Genomic DNA, 20401 nt, shown 5'->3' on the forward strand with positions numbered 1-20401 from the left:
AGGCAGATTGTTTCCAATGACCTTTATAACTCCCTCGAGAATGTTAGGGCAATCAAATTTGTCGAGGAAATGGTCCCAAGTCGATGCTAAACTCTCATTCTAACAGATAATGAAACGTTAGGAACAATTACAAAGCCGTGAAAACTCATTGAAACTGAAGTTGTACAGCCTGAAATAATAGGATACTGTTGAAAGGATCGTGATTTGGTCTTTTAGTACGTCGATTGAAATGGGTTTACTTTCTAATCGATTTTAGTTGGATCATAGCAAATAAAATATACTTTAGCCATTTTCTCGTGCTATTATTATATAATACATAATGTTAAACTAGTAGCCTAACTCAAAGACGATAAAGAAAACATCCGATCCCTAAAAACGGCGATTGCTCTGATCTCCCAACTATCACCCAAATGGTATAACCTTCTTGTTCTAAGGTGTCAGGACGTTGACAGCTGATTAACGTTATTATATACGATTAGCTCGTTCTCCTTACACATAGGTGTGTTGGACATAGCGAAAGCCTTCGATCGGGTGTGGCACAGAGCACTTCTCCTCGAGAAATTATGCATCAGGATTTCCAGCTTTCTCGCTGATCGGAACTTCAAGGTCGTCATCGTAAACTGTTCGATCCGACTTTAAACAGTGCTGTCATCAGCATATCAATGATATGTTGCAACTTAGCAACATTCATTGCTATGCGGACGACAGGACTGGGGCTACTCTTTACACTGGCCGGGCAGGTATTTACTTTCCGAGCGGCTTGATCCCTTGGCGTTGCGTAGAGATGTGGGTTCTCACTGCAACTTCTACCGCATTTACCATGGCACCGCATTACAATGTTCAGAGGAGTTGTTCGGACTAATACCTGCAGCTGAGTTTCATCATCGGACGCCAATGTAGAATACAAAAAAACGTAAGAAAAGAGTAAGAAAAGAGCGTACCATTTCTTTAAAGGCCGGCAGCGCACTTGCGAGCCCACTGGCAATGGGCGGCGGTATCACTTAGCATCAGGTGAGCCTCCATCCCGTTTGCCGCCTGTTACATAATAAAAAATGTAGACATGCCAACTTACAAATTCATCTCCATTCACATCTTAATATGAATTGTTTTTAAAAAAGATTTTAAAAATAGTTAGTCCCTACATATTTTCCATCCATTGCACTGCCTCTTGAGTAAGCAATAAAGTGTATATGAACTAATTAAAGTTATAGAAGATCAAAAATGAAACGTAATTATTTGTCATTAATGTAATAGTATAAGATCCCGATATACAACGACCTTCACCGAGATGCTTATTTAATGAAACGTATTTTATATTTAATTTAATATGTCAATAAATATAATCCATATGGGTTGCCTAGCAAATTTCAGTCCAGAGTATGTTTAATTAATATTTAAAAAAAAAATTTTTTTTATTATTTGCATGTAGTAATTTATTTTAATTTTTTTCAATCAATATTTTTAATCATGGTAGTATTATATATGTATCACTATAACTTTCTTTTTTACTAAAGATGTATATATACTTTAGTGTCACATAAAAAATATACACATAAATAATTAATTGATTAAAAACAACCTAACGTTTGCATATTCTATGGGCTTCATACTTTCGATTGGTATAGAATTTATCTAATAATCATACCGGTGAAATGTTTAAAAAAATATTTTTTTTTTTAATATTAATTAAAATACTCTGGACTGAAATTTGCTAGGCAACCCATATGGATTATATTTATTGACATATTAAATTAAATATAAAATACGTTTCATTAAATAAGCATCTCGGTGAAGGTCGTTGTATGTCGGGATCTTAGACCATAAGTTCTGATTTAACTGCTCTAATTTTGATAAAGCTTTATTTAATGAGTTGACTTTTCATTAATGAATTAAAAATACAAATATTTAATAATTAATTATCGCCGACAATCTCCGTTTGAGACAACGGACTTCATTTTAAACATCTGGCGTTTATTTGAATATTTATTACATTCTAATTTTGACGATGAGAAAATTAATTACACAATTAAAAATATTATGAGGGTCGAATATTTTAAATGGGCATCAGGTGAACCTTCTGCCCGTTTGACTCCTGCTACATAAAAAAAGGATGATCAGATCAAATATATGCCAACAATAGACATCGTCAGGGATGATAGTGAGTGACTGGATGGGATGTCTTTGAACCCTTGAATGTGTGGACGCGTTAGCCTCGTCTCAGCTCCTTTGGACAAGTACCAAAATTACTAAGCTTATAAAGCACAACATAATAAGTCCGAGTCTCTCGGATATTGAGGAATATACAAGTGACTAGCGCTAACTAAAGATTTAAAGTTCCTAGTTGATTGTACCACATAATTGGTGCTTCATTCATTTAAAGTTTTTTTTAAATGTAAAAGTGATACGACCGCCCATTGCCAGTAGGCTCGCAAGTGCGTTGCCTTTTAAAATTGGTACATTCTTTTTTTAAAGGACCCCAAGTCAAATTAGTTCGGAAGTACTTTAGTGGGCAGTACCTAATATTAGTAAAGTTACATTTTTTGCTCACATGATGTTAAGTGATACCGCTGCCCATGGACACTCTCAATGCTCGGAAATATATTAGTGGGCAGCTGGTTCCACATAGAGGTGCTGCGCGGTAAAAACTGCCTTAAAACAAGCTCAGTTGTGGAACGATGGACGTAAAGGTGATACGGATGGTATTATGAATATAGTCTGAGCCTTGTTATAAGCCTGTAAAGTCTTGGTTTAAATTGAATTATATAAGTTAGATGTTGGACAACTGTTAATTTAATTATATCCTGACCAAGTTACTTCATCTATTATTTCATAGAATGTTTTCGAATCATTGGTACCTAGTAACGGATCAATTAATATAATCCTTCGTGCAAATTAGGAAACCTCTTATACGTCGAGGGAAAAGTTTTTCCTAATTGGATACTTCATTATGTGTAACTCACAAATGGAGGATTTATATGAGAAGACACCACTTGTAAGATTAACGGCTTTGTTTACGGAATTGGTTTCCTAAGCCTTTGTAAATATTTCTTAAATCGTAGTTTGTTTTTTTTTAATTACCACTGTTTTAAAAGTCTCTTACATCAGTTACCCTCAGTCACTGTACATCATTATTTAACTCATTCTCTTCTTTTTAATTTGTTAATGTTAGATTTCATATCACCACAATTGTTTAAATTTTCTGATTACATTATAATAAATACATTTACTGTAAAATGTATGTAAGCATTTACTCCAATAATAAAAAGGCAAAAGTCTCCAATTCATTTGGCAGTAAACAAAACAATTAAAATAGCGTGCCGTGCTTTTTTTCATTGAAGTGTGCAATCTTTATCATCAAAAACCTGACGATTCCAAACACAATAAATAAACATTTATTGTCCGTTGTTATTAAAATTGTTTTATACTTTTGTAATTATTCGAGTTTCTTACTCGTCTGTTTTAATTAACATTCAGAAACTTTCAGAAGCATCACAAAGGGAATAAATCCGCGATAAATTATTGTTTGATAAAAGTATTAATGACTTTATATAAGATAAGTTCTGTTAGTTTCACGTTACTCGTCAAAATCTTCCTCTTTAAACTTTACGTGTTCCTTATAATAAACCCATTACGTGAAACGGAGATTACACGTGAACGGTTTCGATGTTCATGATTACATCCCTTTTTCACGTTTTTATGTGCCCTTAACCTCATAGAAACATCATTATGTACTGTTATTATTATTGTATACTTTCATAATCATAATAAAATGTGGTCAGCATTTATAACTAATATTATTTCGGAGAGTCAGTATAATTTTAATAATTCTAGGATATCATCATACTTATAGTAAATTTTAGTTAAATTTGAGTACATAAAATACTTTCACCTGCAGTAGAATACCAACAGTAATTCTTTTATTGCCTTGTTTCGTTTATATCTGAATGACAGAGACAAATAAAATTTGCATTTCTTATTTAAATCTTTGAGATAAATGTATTCTAGCTTAATAAGGAGATTTACATACATGATCTGAGCTCTAAAACCATTGAGACTAAATTTCATAAAGCTGACTTTGGGCTTCTTACATACTATAACTCTGTCAATTGTCTATTTTCTTTTTGTCCGAGGAGTACTTTTACGTGAAGTATTTCTAATATAATACTAGACAAATACAGTTAATGTTTTAGTGCCAAGAAATGTATTTCTACATAATTTATAATTGTCTATAATTTATTATTTGTACAGTAAATGATTATGTAACATTAGGTACCGAAAAATTTTATATGAATTGTAATAATGTTTGCGCTTTAGCAAATATGAACTATGAAAGGGGTTATTAAACAAACACCATAAAACTTAGTGATCGATAGGATGTTTTTTTACGAGATTATGGAGAACATTTCTTATAATCAAATGATATTTTCATACGAATAAAGTATTTCCACAGCTCCATGATAACGAGTTTAATGAATCTCATAAAATCCAGAGATGACTTTGAAACATATTAAGGAGTAATATTCTATTTGATAGTCATTTAGTAATTACTGCTATCAACTTGATGAAGTTTTATAACGACCCAGAAGATTGAATTGCGCACTTAAAACTTTCAGCGCAGACGATTTGTTAAGCACTGTTTCCATAAACCTGAAATTGATGGCCGATTGCGTTGTCTTTATACGAAATATTAAAATAAGGATGGCTTCAGTTACAAATTTTCAATTATACGGTACCTATATTAACGCTATTGTGCACAAACTATTTTTCGTTAATTATACTAGCAATCCATAGAATTCATTTGCTTGCGACGCTTAACCCAGTTCAAATAATATTGAGTTCACGAAAGGAAATACGTAACTTAACTTAAAATAAATATATAATTAGCTCTTAAAATATTAAGTACGTCATTAATAGCGTTTGATAAACCGTTGGATAAACAGCCTAAAGTACGCGAAATCCCTGAAAGCTCAATAAAATAACGATTACGAGAAATTATAGTGAATAAACGTACTGTGGCGTGAATATTTTCGTTTGGCTCCGAGTTCACGACTGATGTGCATTTGAGAATTATTATTTTTATCCTAATATACTGTGAAAATAGAAATTAAATAATATACAAGTAAAGACCACGTCCACTGCACTTTAATCTTCTCATTCTTCATTTATAATAACTTGTATTAAGGCGAGATTACGGAAGGTACTTAAGCTTAAGTTATAGTTAAACTATACTAAGTTTGCTTAAGTGGCGGTCGGTATTTGATTTGGCTTTAAGACGGTCTGAAAGTTAGCAGTTTGAACAGAATTATCAGTGCTTACTGTCTCTGTCCTAAAATATATGCAAATCTGATTGAGGCAAAGCTTATTGAAGGCAAAACAAACGCCACTCCTAGAGGTATAAACACATTGTAGTACCGATCGTATTTTATTACAACCACACATTTTAAAATTTAACTTCTTCACCCAGCTTCACCGTGCGACTCTCATACCTGAGGTCGTAGGTTCGATCCCCGGCTGTGCACCAATGGACTTTCTTTGTATGTGCGCATTTAACATTTGCTCGAACGGTGAAGGAAAACATCGTGTGGAAACCGACATGTCTTAGACCCAAAAAGTCGACGGCGTGTGTCAGGCATTGAAGGCTGATCAACTACTTGCCTATAAGATTTAAAAAATGATCATGAAACAGATTCAGAAATCTAAGCCAAGACCTAAAAGAGGTTGTAGCGCCACCGATTTATTTACACATTTTAAAATGTATGTAACTCGTATTAAGGCTATTTCAAATTATAATCTTTGAATATATTGTTATTTGATATCATCTGTGGGATTGTAATGTTGTGTCATCTTGACGTAGCGTTGAAGGTTAAAGCGTTATCTTAAAATGATTTACAATAATAAAACACAAATATACCAATTAGACAAAGCATTATAAAAATAATGAATCATTTTCCTAATACATAAAATTAAGATAAAATAGAAAGGAGAGTTGATGTAAGGACAAGTCACGTGTTTTTTACAAGTTTAAGACGCGAATGCGAGGTGCATATCTTTATGATACGATCACAAATGGAACAGCTATATGGATATACTTGTAAGAATAATTGTTGCTTTTGCGGGACTCACTTTGAAGATTGTGGAACAAGCTGTCAGAGCATTCCTCCACATTGCTATGACTCTCTCATCAATAGGATTCGTCGCAGCCTCGGGTGCTATGATTTGTTATACCATTATGAGGTACGCAATAAATCTGATAAATTTGTAAATCTATAAGTTTAAGCCGACAATGACAAAGACTACATATATCATGATTTTATTGTTATGTAATAATGATATATATTATATTGTAATGAGTGATGATAAGAGAATCGTACATATTATTAGACACTTAGAGCACTACTTATTTAATTTTTATTACAAAACAGCGATTGCTTCATAATTAAATCTCTTTTATACAATCTATTGCTATATTTAAATTAACAGTATCCAAACTCTTATGCAATTTTTCAAAAAAAGATTCCTTAAAGAAACAATAAATTATTGTATTCATTCACAGATACGGAGTATGCGACGAAGAGACTTGTTTGACGTCTCGATCTTTGGGCGGATTGATATTATTGGCGGGTTGGGCTTATGTTGCCTACGTCACTGTACGGAATCTACTTTAAATATTTAATTGAATAAAAATGTCGAAATTCTGTCTTATATTCAAGATATTATATGACTCAAAGAATTTATTTATTTACTTTTACATAATATTAAGTATTTAGTTCTGTCCTCTGTGTCTAAAAATAAAAGATATGCGTTAACATATTACGTTAGTATTCGATCACATGTTTCTATGTCATATTATCTAAGTCATTCATTGACAGATGGACTAAATAAAAAGCTTTTTTATTTCACGTTTCTCACTAGATATAAGATAATAATTTGATATTGATTTGGGAAGTTATTGGTGCGAAACGAATATTCCATTTTCGGATATATAACGCTTTCACATTACCCCATTTCCGCCCTTAGTTCCGGCTTCCTTCCTCGGTGTCTCGTCAAGCCCATACTTATTTTCCTATATCGGAAAAATGTGTACATAGATAAATTCCTCGTATCCTTGTTTAGAATGGGGATATGGCGTGGACGATGAATTACTTTTGGGAAACGTAATCTATATACATATATAAAAAGAAAATGGTGTTCGTTTGAGGCTCTTTCACGCTTAAACCACTGACCTTAAAACACCAATCGTATCGACATGAAACTACCACCATTCGATGCTAGATGGTTTATGGCTATTTATTTATTAAATTCCAACGTTCCTTCATTTTTTTATTGCTGTTTTACTTTTATGAAAATTTATCCATACGGACTTCACCGCGGAAACATTCCTAGAACCTCTAAACGTCAACATCTGTTAAAAACTCGATTTTCGAAATATTTCAATTTTCTTAGCGGGAAGTTAAAAAGAAGAATAATAAAAATATGAAAAAAAATAAAATAATGAAACATAAAATTTATTTTAATTCGTCCAGCAAAGCGGGCGCGAAACGGCTAGTAATATATAAAGATTTAATCTTATTGATGTGATAAGAATGGATATAAAAATTATTAAAACTGCAGGAAAATAATAAACCGTTTCAAATTAAAGTTTAGGCACATGCTAAAATATCAGCAATAATTAAATTGTAAAAGGCAATAGAGATGTTTACAAAAAAGTGGTTGTCTGTAAAGTTTACGGACGATAATTTTCATGATAACGTCATTAGAAAACATTGATTAAAAATAGCATTATTTTATGAATGGAATTGAATGAATGAAACATATTCCAATTTCATGTACAATATATAAACATTCATTTTGAATAATATGAGAGTAGGACAAGAACAAGACATTATAAATAACGTATAAAGATATCTGATTCTAATAAAGAGAAAATGTCGGTGACTGCAAGGCACTGCTCAGAATGTTATCCCATCCGCAGATGTAAAACAGCCATTTGCGTCTTTAAATTTGGCCAACGACGACAAAACCGTCCATAATTTTTTTATATTTTTTATGATTGGACAATTCACACCAATTGACCCATGCTAAGCTGGTGAAGCTTGTGTTATGGGTACTAGGCAACGGATATCCATACATATTATAGATAGATAGACATAAATACATATTTAAACACCCAAGACCTAAGCACAACACCAAATGCTCATCATCTCGATGTTTGTCTCAGCCGGGGATCGAACCCGGGACCCATGGATTCGCAGTCAGGAGTAATAACCACTAAACCAACGAGTCGTCTAGTAATAGCAAATTCAACTTTGTTATTTTTACGAGTTTCACTGCTTCCAAACCCCCATCTCGCGTACTGCCTTTATGCTCGGCATAAGAAATTTGCCGAGAGCAGGAGGCATTCGACTGAGAATTTTTTAACTGACTGACTTACTGAAAAAGCATTTGAAACTTTCACAAATGCTGCAATTTCGGAATTCAGCCTTTTGTAAGAAATATGATATATCTTCTTAGTTCATAGTATATATGGTAAAAATATACCTCGATTCTCTGGATAATAAACTTTCTGAAATGTACGTCATGATGCTTGCTTTGATAAAGTAGTTGTAATTTTAGTTATGTACAATAATTATTAATTAGAGCGATACAAAGCCCGTGTAATTAGGTGTTAGGCGAAATAATTACTAACGTGTTAATTAGTTTTATACTAAGCAATGAATTGCGAATTTTTTTAAACCTTTTGGTGCATATATAGCTAAGAAACGAAAAACTATTATTTTAATCTAAGATTTTGCAAAAAATGGGAATACTGCTGTTGCCCTTTCGTGTCACGATTTTTAACCTTTGGACTTATTTATTTATACGAGAAATGCGAATGCTTTCCTATTTCACTTTAAGCCTTTCAACGTAAGTTTACAGAGAAATGTTTCATACACAAACAGTAATATCTCGGAAAGACAGTAAAACATTTTAACAAAGCTTTGGCTGTACATTTAGTTTTTAATTGGTGACAGTTAGAAATGCAATTCTTGGTTCTCGAGTAAACTATGAATCGGTGAACAGCTTTCTAGCATTTTCATTATTTAATATAAAATTCTGTACATTTTATGCAGCGGTCTAAGTAAAACGGCTTGTGGTATATTGAGCATTCGAAACGTGATTTTCGTTCTCAAGATACACGTGATTGAATACATATAAAGCTATTATAGCTTATTAGTTCACAAGCTTTCTAATTAGTTTCTTTTGTTGTGAGCTTTGAACACTTTGTTGCAAAGGCTGGTAACGGTAAAGGGATCTAGGCTATAACTGCAAATGATTAATTAATTAAATAAAGTTTCTGATATAAATTTAATTAAATTATTGTAATTTTCTTGAAGGCGCTTTAGATTTTCCACTTAAAAGGTAACTTTGCAGCAATCTAGTGTGTTTAAGTTTACTGCAAATATTACAACGTATTTTTTATATCATCACAATAAACAAAAACGAACTAAAATAGAATTTTATAAAATTTTAGGTATTCTTGAGAAGTATTAGCTATCAAATTTTAACAGGCGCATTATTTTCTACTCAGAAGAGTTGCTTTTTACATAGGCGATATTATTTGTAAGCTTTAGAGTAAGTTGCTTGCTTTAAAATAATTTTTAATAATAATATACCTATATTAGTTACTTTAGTTTGTTGTATTCTGCGATACAACAAACTAAAGTAACCAAAAGAAAGAAGGGGTGTTCCACTGTTCATATTTCAAGAAGCAAGACAAATTCCCTACGTGTACCTACTAGGTACTAGCGGCCTTATATTATATGCCTATTTAATGAAGTGAAACAATTTTTAAAATCGTTGCAGTGGGTTTTAAGTTTATTATTTGATTTGTTGATTCGATAATTTAACGAGGAAGTTTGTAGACTTTACAACATCAATCAACAGCTAGCAACGTTTAAAAGAAACTTTGAGACAATAGTTATCCCTAAAGCCAATCGAATTTATATGCAAATGGTCATGTGAAGAGTGATTCAATGTCATGCCAATACAATTTAATGTAATAGTAATGTTTGCACGAGAACCTGTCGCAAAGTATTTTCATATCATGGGTTCCACTTCTACTACATCTCGGATACTGCGACAAATTAAATCACAAAAAATAAAATTCCAATAGCACTTAAAAATAAAATTTCTTTATATTAAAAATAATAAAACATCATTGATTATTATGTGAATAGAGAAAAGTTTTTCGAAACACAATTTATTTAAATTTGATTCCCTTTCTAGATTATTTATTGCGCAGAAATACGAAAGTAATATAAAATTATTACAAGAGCTTAGCTCATTGTTTGTGAGGTTAGATCGTGTCTTGACTGAAAAGAAAATATATTGCCCTTAAACAGTATATGAAAAACGCAAAAGGGGTAAATTATGTTACATCTACTCACTTATTATTGAAACAATGTACAACGAAAGACTAACTAATGTGCAAGGCTTCGTCGATGTGGCAATATACATACCACTATATATAATATATATACCACTTATAATATGTATATACCACTTGTAAAATCGAGCGAGCTCGTTGTTTTCTATTTCAAGGACCATTATTAATTTAAATAAAATATTAATCAAGTAAATAAATATGGGAACACACATTGTATGTTGGGAATAAGAAAACATATTCTGGTTTAAAACTACCAGTATTATTTATACATATATCGAAAGTATAATTTAGACATAATATAAACTGTAAAGAGTTCAAGTAAATCAAACTGTATAATAATGTTTTAAAAAAATTCTTTTAGTATAGCAAAATGTTTCTCTATATATTAAAATTTTCTTCTTTTCTCCTCTTAGACGAGCGCGACGAGTTAAAGGGACGACGATAAAATATTTTCTGACACTCACCAAAATATCATATATCATAAAGAATTATTGCTCAAATGCTCAATATAGATATGATTTAACTGCCTCTAGGATGGTTTTCACGCGAATTAATCAGATTTTGTCTTAAAGCAAAAGAATTAATTTGTAATTATTATATACATTAAGTAATTATTGAAACGAATTATTTAGGTTTTTTGAAGATTCTAGAATAGGTTGTATATTTAGAAAGTGTCTTAAATCATGACAAATAGATTTTCAGATTTAAATAAGCATTTATGTTAATAATGTAATGTAACGACGAATACAATTATCGGTCATTAAGCTCAACTAGGTGTTTTAAGCACAAAAGGGAACAATCAAATCGTGTTCAGAACCTATTACTCATTAAAGAATTTGCTGCTGCTGAGTGTTGATAAATCAGAGGAAACAATTTGAAAATAAAGTATTCAACGCATTTTATAATAAAAATTATATAATGGTTAGTCCTGAATTTAATCGGCGCACGTTTCCCCATTCTTCATTGGAGTACGAGAAAATCGCTGCTCAGTAATTTTCTGATAATAAGCCTTTATAAATTCCCCGGCAGTAACTTCCTATTACAGTTACAAATTACAATCTTTCATTTCCTTTAGCAAGTTTAATTTGTTAGCCTGAAAAATTAACAAAAAGCCTCCTCGAACATTAATTGTATTTTAAAGGAAAAATCTCTGTAAATTCCTTTTTTAATTTAAACGGATTAATAGTAGAAGTATCAAAGGAGAAAATTTCTGAGTATTGTATCGAGTAAGTTTGTTCGTTAAAAAGTCTCGCATAGAGATGAAATAAATACACAAAAGGTAGAAAAAAAGAGCGTATACCAGAATACATTAAAGAGCACGGCTTAATATTCAGAGTCATTACCGCTGAAATGGCTCCGTGTATCTACGATAAGTTGGAGGCATTTTGTTTTGCAGATAGGCCCCTGTTACAAATCAACGCCGGAGACGTTGGCAGGCGCGAGACGAATGGAACCATTAGATCTGTTATCCGAGGTGCGAATACGGAAAGCGTCTTTCACAAATGGACTTTTTTCATGTTGATCTCTTGGGATATCAATCTAGAACATATTTAGTAGATTATGTCAAAGATAAATGAAAATTTTAGTACTTTTGCGTTACTAAACGTGAAGGTTTGTGAACGTATTCTACTTTGATGTTTAAAAGCTATCAATGTTGCTATAGTAATCATTGTCTATTGTCTGTATGAATGGAACAATAGCCAAATCGTGATTCAATGTCGATGCATTCTGGTGAACCCACTTAAGTAAATGTGCACGGAAAATGTGGCTCTTGGTTTTGAGATTGATTTTAGTTTAATAATAATACACTAGAAATATCCTTTCATAGAAATACCAAGAGCTAATAAATGTGCGCATCAGCAGATCAGGCCCCATTCACAGGCCTGTCACTCCCCGCGCCCTTGAATCAGTGTTACCCGCGATCTGTTTACAGTCCCCCCGGTTTTAATAAGGATGTCAGCGTTATCCGTCCATCATAACACACCGATTAACTCGCACCCTTTTGTTTTGGAGCGATCTCATTAAATTTGCTTTTTACACCTTATCCTGCGATCTTTGTTTGTTTTTCATATTAACATGTCTATAGGCCACATATTCCTCCGTCCACATTCATATTCCCCCAAAGGATTGTTTGTATAGCAGTTGTTGGATTTATTTGTAATTTTGTATTATGGTCTAAGATCCCGCTATACAACGACCTTCACCGAGATGCTTATTTAATGAAACTTCTTTTATATATAATTTAATATGTCAATAAATATAATCCATATGGGTTGCCTAGCAAATTTCAGTCCAGAGTATGTTTCATCCAGCCATCATATCTCACAATTGTGTAATGTGTTATACCAATTGCGACAGCAAAAGGTGTTTATAACCAATGTACAATATAATGCTCACTTAAATGTAAAATTAATTAACTTTCATCTGGAATCTATACTATCTAATTATAAATATTGCCACTACTTAAAAATACGCCACTCGAAGTACGATAAAAACACACCCTATTCTCATACAAAACACCTCTGCAACTTATGTGATAAAATAAACACGGAAATTGAGTACATTCGATATTATACACAGCATAAGACAAATCTTAACTATAAATCCAGCGTGCAACCTAGTCACACAAACAAGTCGACTCACACTGTACAATTAAAAATAACAAATTTTCTTAAAATGTCAGGTACCAATATTACAAATAAAAACCAGCCTTCCAGTTGTAATTTTTTTCGTAACAACTAATAAGCAAAATAAATTAAGACTAGTCCATCAAAATATAGCAGGGTTGCTTAGCAAACAGGATTTAGTTAGTGTAGCCATCACGGACCTGCAAGGAAGTTTGGGAAGTGTGGACATCATATGTTTCACAGAAACTTTTATTAAACAAGGAAGTGAATCCAACGTTAAAATAAATAATTATAGATTAGTCTCTTCATATTCTCGGCCTAATCAACGCCGAGGTGGTTCGTGCATCTTAATAAAAAACAATTTGAAATACAAGGAAATTTGTTACCCTAGACCCCCAATTCCTCTCCAATTCGAATATTGTGGCGTTGAAATAAGTAAATACAACTTAATAATAATATGTATTTACCGGACTCCTACTTTAGATGTAACAACTTTTTTATATAATTTAGAACAACTTTTAAGTAACCTATGCAGGAAACGCAACAAAAAACTAATATTATGTGGAGACTGGAACATAGACATTTTAAAAAATAATAAAAGTTCCCACGAACTTATCTCTATTCTTCTAAATAATAATTTACAAAATCATGTAAAACACCCAACACGGAAAAACTCCTGCTTAGACTTAATAGCAAGTAACATAAATGACACACACTCGGACCTCCACTACTTGGCATTTTCAGACCATGAGACCGCACAATCACTGACTTTTACACTCGAAGAAAACGAAAATTTTAAAGATATTCCAAAATACTGGTTTATATACAGGCTATTGGTAGGCTTCGTAGCATGAACTGGCTATTAGGTAGAAATGCGGCACTCAGTTTGGACAATAAACTCCTCATCTATAAAACTGTAATTAAACCAATATGGTTCTATGGGATACAGCTCTGGGGGTCAGCAAGCCGCTCCAATATCGAAATCCTGCAGCGGCTACAAAACAAAACACTGCGAAATATGAGCGGAGCGCTGTGGTTAACACGAAATACTGAAGTCCATAAATATTTGGGAATTGCCACTGTCGAGGAAGACATTAAAAGATCAACCGTGCGATACAAAATGAGACTTCAGCAACACGTGAACCCCCTAGCTTCGGGCCTCTTGGAAATGACGGACAGTGTCTACCGGCTAAAAAGGGCGAAACTTGCCGCAATCTGACAGTTTAAAAATTACGGAGGGAGTAAAAATTATTGGATTTGCGTTCCCTAATTGCCAACCTTTCCCCTAAAAATCTGATAAAAGCCAAGAGGCTGATTGCAGATAGATGAAGAGTTTAAAAAAAAAAAAAAAAAAAATATACAGACGAGAACTCAATAGGGAAAACACTAATACATTTATTAGGTGTCTATCAAGCCTCACCTTCTCGGACGTATACAGCTCCACCACAACAAATGAAGCATTCGACAACTTCCATGACACTATAACTTTGTTTTACAATTTATGTTTTCCGATCCTAAAAATTAAAAATACATTCAAACCTATCAAAAATAGATTCTTTACTAAAGCCCTAAAAAAATGTTGTATAAAAAAAAGAACGTTATACCTAAAATATCATTTAAATAAGCACAATAAAAAACAAAATAAATCTGCATATAATAAATACTCATCTATTTTAAAAAAATGTATACATAAGTCCCATCAGCTTACTAATGCAGAATACATAAATTGCGCAAAGAACAAAACTAAAGCAGCCTGGAATGTAATTAAAACAAATACACGAGACATGAGATTTTATTCAGGAATAGAAGCAATTGATATTGATAGCAAAACATATGAATCACCACATGAAATATGCAACTTATTTAATGACTATTTTACCTCACTGCCTACAAAAAATAAAACAAACAATTTGCCAGAAGCCAAAATCCCTCTAAATCATAAAAGTATTTTTCTTTCCCCCATAAATAACACGGATATATTAAAAATTATTACATCGCTAAAAAATACAAAATCTACAGGATACGATAATTTAGATACCAAAACAATTAAATCATGCGCTTTATACCTACTTGATCCACTGACATACATTATTAATCTATCGATGGTAGAAGGAATCTTTCCTGAAAAACTAAAAATATCAATTATCAAACCATTACATAAAAAAGGAGCAAAAACACAAATGACTAATTATAGACCAATAACTTTAATTCCCATATTATCTAAAATTTTCGAAAAAGTAATCTATATATATATAATAAAACTAAGTCGATAAAATGTGCGTGCCGATAAAACTTAAAAAGGAGTCCCGACACGATAAAGGGACTTATGTGGTGTGATAGCCCTTTATCCCCCCTCGAACAAGAAAGTTCCCGTTTTAATCTAAAGGGCATGTTTTTAAAGATATAAGGGACTTTCCGACCCTTCAACTTGGAAATTAAGTGCAGTGGCGCCATCTGTTATCGAATATTTGAACTTCGTTCAAGACATCAGCAGACGAGATCAATGCATGCTTGAAAAAATCACATCTCTGGCCACAAGTACAAATACTGCAATTAACAAAAAACATGAGAGTTGAATTATCAAGAGATGAAACAACAGCACAATTTGCTAAAATACTTTTACAAATCGGCGAAGGTACATATCCTACTGACCAAACGACCGGCCTCATTGAACTTAATAGTGATTTCTGTAATATAGCCACTACTGAAGACGAACTAATCGACAAAATTTATCCAAATATTATTCAGAACTATACTAATGCAGAGTGGTTATTTCAAAGAGCAATTTTGGCCACTAAAAATAATATTGTTGACGATATGAATTTTAATATTCTAAAGAAAATACCTGGTGAAGAGAAAATATATAAATCGATCGACACGATGGTATCCATTGAAGAAAGTGTCAACTTCCCCACTGAATTTCTAAACTCTTTACAAGTACCAGGAATGCCATTACACTGCCTTCGTCTGAAAATTGGAACTCCAATCATACTACTCAGAAATCTCAACTCCCCAAAATTATGTAATGGAACTAGAATGATCGTAAAACAGCTATCGAATAATATCATTGAAGCTGAACTTATTTCTGGAAAGACCAAAGGACAGACAGTATTTATACCTAGAATACCTCTGATCTCTTCGGATTTGCCATTTCAATTTAAAAGACTGCTGTTTCCAATAAAATTAGCCTTTAGTTTTACAATTAACAAAGCGCAAGGACCAACTTTAAAATATTGTGGCATTAACCTCAAAGTGCTTCTCTCACGGTCAGCTATATGTAGCTTGCTCAAGAGTAGGAAATCCGAAAAATTTATGTATAATATATACTCCGGACACTAAAATGAAAAATGTTGTTTATAAACAAGTATTGTAAATAATGAGAAAACGTTTTCAATAAACTTTTTTTTTACTTTTTACGTCATAGTTTATTTTTTTATTTCGACTCTACCACGTCATCTCATATCAACTCCCGGGCGAAGCCGGGTTTTTTTAGCTAGTGTATAATAAAATAGAGAATTTCCTTTTATCATACGATATTTTAAAAAAAGAACAATTTGGTTTCAGAAAAAATTGTTCTACCACCCTTGCGTGCTTTTCCCTAGTCAAACAAATTACTGAATGCTTAAATGATAAAATGCTTATAGGTTGTATCTTTCTAGATATGACAAAGGCTTTTGACTTTGTATGTCATGAAAGACTTTTAAAAAAATTAGATTGCTACGGAATAAGAGGTAATGCTTATAACTGGGTGAAAAGTTACCTTGAAAATAGAATGCAATATGTGGAGATAACAAAGATTTGTAAATTAGAGCAAAAAACCTATAGATCCAATTTTAAGAAAAATGAGTACGGAACACCTCAAGGCAGTATTTTGGCCCCGCTACTTTTTCTAACATACATAAATGACCTTCCAGATGCTATACACCAGAACTGTATACTATTTGCTGATGACACTACACTTATAATAAAAAGTAAAAACGAACAAGACTTAAAAAACAACTTAATTAAATCTCTAGACGACGCCATTAACTGGATGAATTCCAATAATCTACAAATAAACATGACCAAAACTAACATAATCCATTTTCAGACATATAACTCTAAAACACAATTAGACTTACAATATAAAAGCAATAAACTAGACATAATGAACGAGTGTGTATTTTTAGGTATAACGATAGATAAATTTTGTAGTTGGAAGGCACATATTGAAAAATTACAGAACAAAATAGACAGTTTTGTTTTTGTGTTAAAACGACTAAGGGAAACTGTTAACCATGCTACGGTATTAGCTGCTTATCATGCATATGTTTCATCTATACTTAGATATGGAATTATAATTTGGGGAAATTCAGTCGAAGTAAATAGGGTATTTAAGGCTCAAAAGAAATGTATTAGAGCAATTTGTGGAGCAAACTGTCTTGATAGTTGCGTACCTTTATTTAAGAAGCTCAAAATTTTATCTCTTCCATGTATTTATATTTTAGAGATATCCTTATTCGTGCACAGAAACATACATATTTTTAAGTCGAATGTAGAAGTTGAAGTAAGAAGTAGACATGGGATGAAATTGGCTGTGCCAAAAATCAATCTGGAACTGTTTCGGAAAAACAGCTTTTGTATGGCAATTAAAGTCTACAATAAATTACCAAAAGAATTAAAAGATCTTCCGTCTAGATTCTTTAAAAAGCGACTTAGTGAATTACTTTTAGAAAAAATGTACTATTCAATAAATGATTATTTGCATGAAACACCGTAATTGATATAAAGCTAATGATATAATGTATATAATATAATAGACTAGATAGTATAAGAATAATTGACATTGAATAATAATGTGAAATACTTTAAGACAAATTTGCGCGCCATCGTGTGTGGCAGAATATGCGAACGATTTATGATTGTATCACCTTAACATTTTGTACCATATTCTTGCAAAAAATAAATTATTATTATTATTATTATTATTATTATAATCTGTATTATATTATGTTATATATACATCTGAAATAAATTTAAGTAAAGTGTTTCTAAAATTAAAAGATTTCTCCGTAAACTTATAAAAGGAACAAATTAATCTGAAAAGTACGTTGACCATCATTTTCTTATATAAAATAACAAATGACTATTTTCTTAATAATGTTTGTACAAAACAAAATCCCCTAACTAATTTACCAATGAGACTGCGTAAATCTAAGAGAAAATTAGATTTAGGAAAGTTCTTCGAATTTCTCTTACAGTTTTAGACTCTTGTTAGAAACACGAAAGGGTTCAATTAGCTTATTTCGATAAATGATTTGTTACCCAATATTTAGGTTTGCTAAAGATTTAGTTAATGTAATCATTGCAATCATTGCAACAGAATAAGAAAATACCTACTCTGATAAAGATTGCGAGAAAAGTTAAAAGCATCTCCGAGATTTCATTTCCTTTTGGGTTATTAAACGACATTTTTAACATCCTTCGCTCTTTATGAGAATGAAACTAATAAAGATACGAAATGACACAATTTAATATTTCCGACTGATGTCATAAACTTGTACTTAACTTGTAAGTTTAACTAACAAAGTTGTCTCACGACACCCTGTTGGCCTGTTCAGTCAGTTCAGTTGCAAGAAGGTTACTTGTTAGATTCTATTATTATTTTGCTAAAATAGAAGTTGAAATATTTAATACTAACTATCAATAAAATCCTATATTGTAAAATCAACTTTGTATTCTACTCTTCTCGTCACCTACATATATGTAAGTAATTCTGTGGTAGGAAATATTTATATCGAAATGCCAATAAATCAAACAACTGCCGAATAGTGGAAACTAGTATTCTTCAGTCTGCCAATAAATCAACTTTGTCTCACCTTGGCAACAGATTTACGGCCTACGATCGAGCTGATTCAGAAACACAACTTTCAAGCTACGATACCACTTGTTACAAGGTTGCTTCCATACACATTTTCTTCTATAGCACAATGTGGAAATCGTTTTCATAATAATTTAGATTTGTAGGGGTTTAGGGGGGAATTTAGGAGTTGTAGGTTTATAACCAAATTACTCCTCCGAGCTTTGGAAAGTAACTGAAACTATACTTTATATAAATATGACAAGCTTTTATGAAGGAGCTAAAAAAGTTTTAGCACCATACACACTACTCTGGCTTCTACAGTCGTGTTGAATACTATAGCTTTTTAATATGTTGATCAATATGTTGATCCAGTTCAGCAACATATCAAGAACAGGACTACCGCAGTCAATAAGAGACATGCGATGCCCCTTATTTTGGTCACATTCACAGAATAGCATTCAATTTAATTTACAGCAAAATTGTTTCCAACTCGCGTTCAGTCCCTGCTTTACACAGCTTCATATTTATTTCATTAAATGTGTGTCAGACATATTATGGTATCGTGGACATTTTTGATGTCTTCAAAACTGTAGTACATAACTTTGGTATATTGTCAATAGTTACCATAATGTACGCGATACAAATATTTCAAAAGTAGTTGTTTTAAATCTCGATTTACATTATCGAAGTTTTCATATGTATATGTATAAATATTTTATAGCTTATATTCAACAGGGTATTGTAGGATTCTAAAGGTGAAAGAATTTTTCAAATCGCTTCACTAGTTTTGGAGCCCATTCAATGGAAAAAAAACAAACAATTAAATATTTCCTCTTTATAATATAAGTGTAGATAACGAATACAGGTTTAGTGACTAATAAAACTTTAAATATATACTTTTCGCACGATTGATATTATAATGACGTAACAAGGAGTCACTGCTTTGCCTTCTGATGTGCTAACAAGCTATACCAAGAATAATGACGTATCAAGTAAACATCAAATCAAACAGAAAATCGATTGAATATCCGTATCTCTACAAATTGTGACGTTCACACTCAGGTGGAGTGATGTCATGTCTCGATAATATAAATTAAACTGGGTCTATCAGTGCTTAGCTCCGTGTATCAACTCAATTAAATTTATATAACCAATACCGTAAGCATGTGTGACTTTATTATTTTTTGTTAACTAACAATTAGTTAACTAACCAATCTGCTTTCTTGCTTCTTTAGTGCAATAATTTATAGTCTACAGTATTCCTTTAATAGTAAGTTATTGATAAATATTTACAAATCATAAGAACATTGCGTTCCAATGTCATATTACGTCAGTTCTACAATAATTGCATCCTAAGTAGATACTGACTAATTATGTAATTATAAGACAATTTGACTCTTTTTCGACGGAATTAGAATTAATTCTAAAAAGGAGTTGATGCTTAATGCGTCACATTCAAATTACGGTAATTATATAATTTAAGAACATGGTTAATTAAAAAAACAA

At 32.0% G+C, this 20401-nt stretch overlaps 1 long non-coding RNA gene across 1 annotated transcript; it reads left to right on the forward strand.

Moving 5' to 3' along the window:
• The first annotated feature begins 5835 nt into the window (after positions 1-5835).
• On the forward strand, positions 5836-6704 carry LOC125057300. The gene is made up of 2 exons (XR_007118188.1): positions 5836-6234; positions 6554-6704. It is a non-coding gene; the product is annotated as an uncharacterized LOC125057300 (long non-coding RNA).
• Positions 6705-20401: the final 13697 nt, after the last annotated feature.

This window comes from Pieris napi, chromosome 16 (assembly GCF_905475465.1).
Source record: "Pieris napi chromosome 16, ilPieNapi1.2, whole genome shotgun sequence".
NCBI lineage: Eukaryota > Metazoa > Arthropoda > Insecta > Lepidoptera > Pieridae > Pieris > Pieris napi.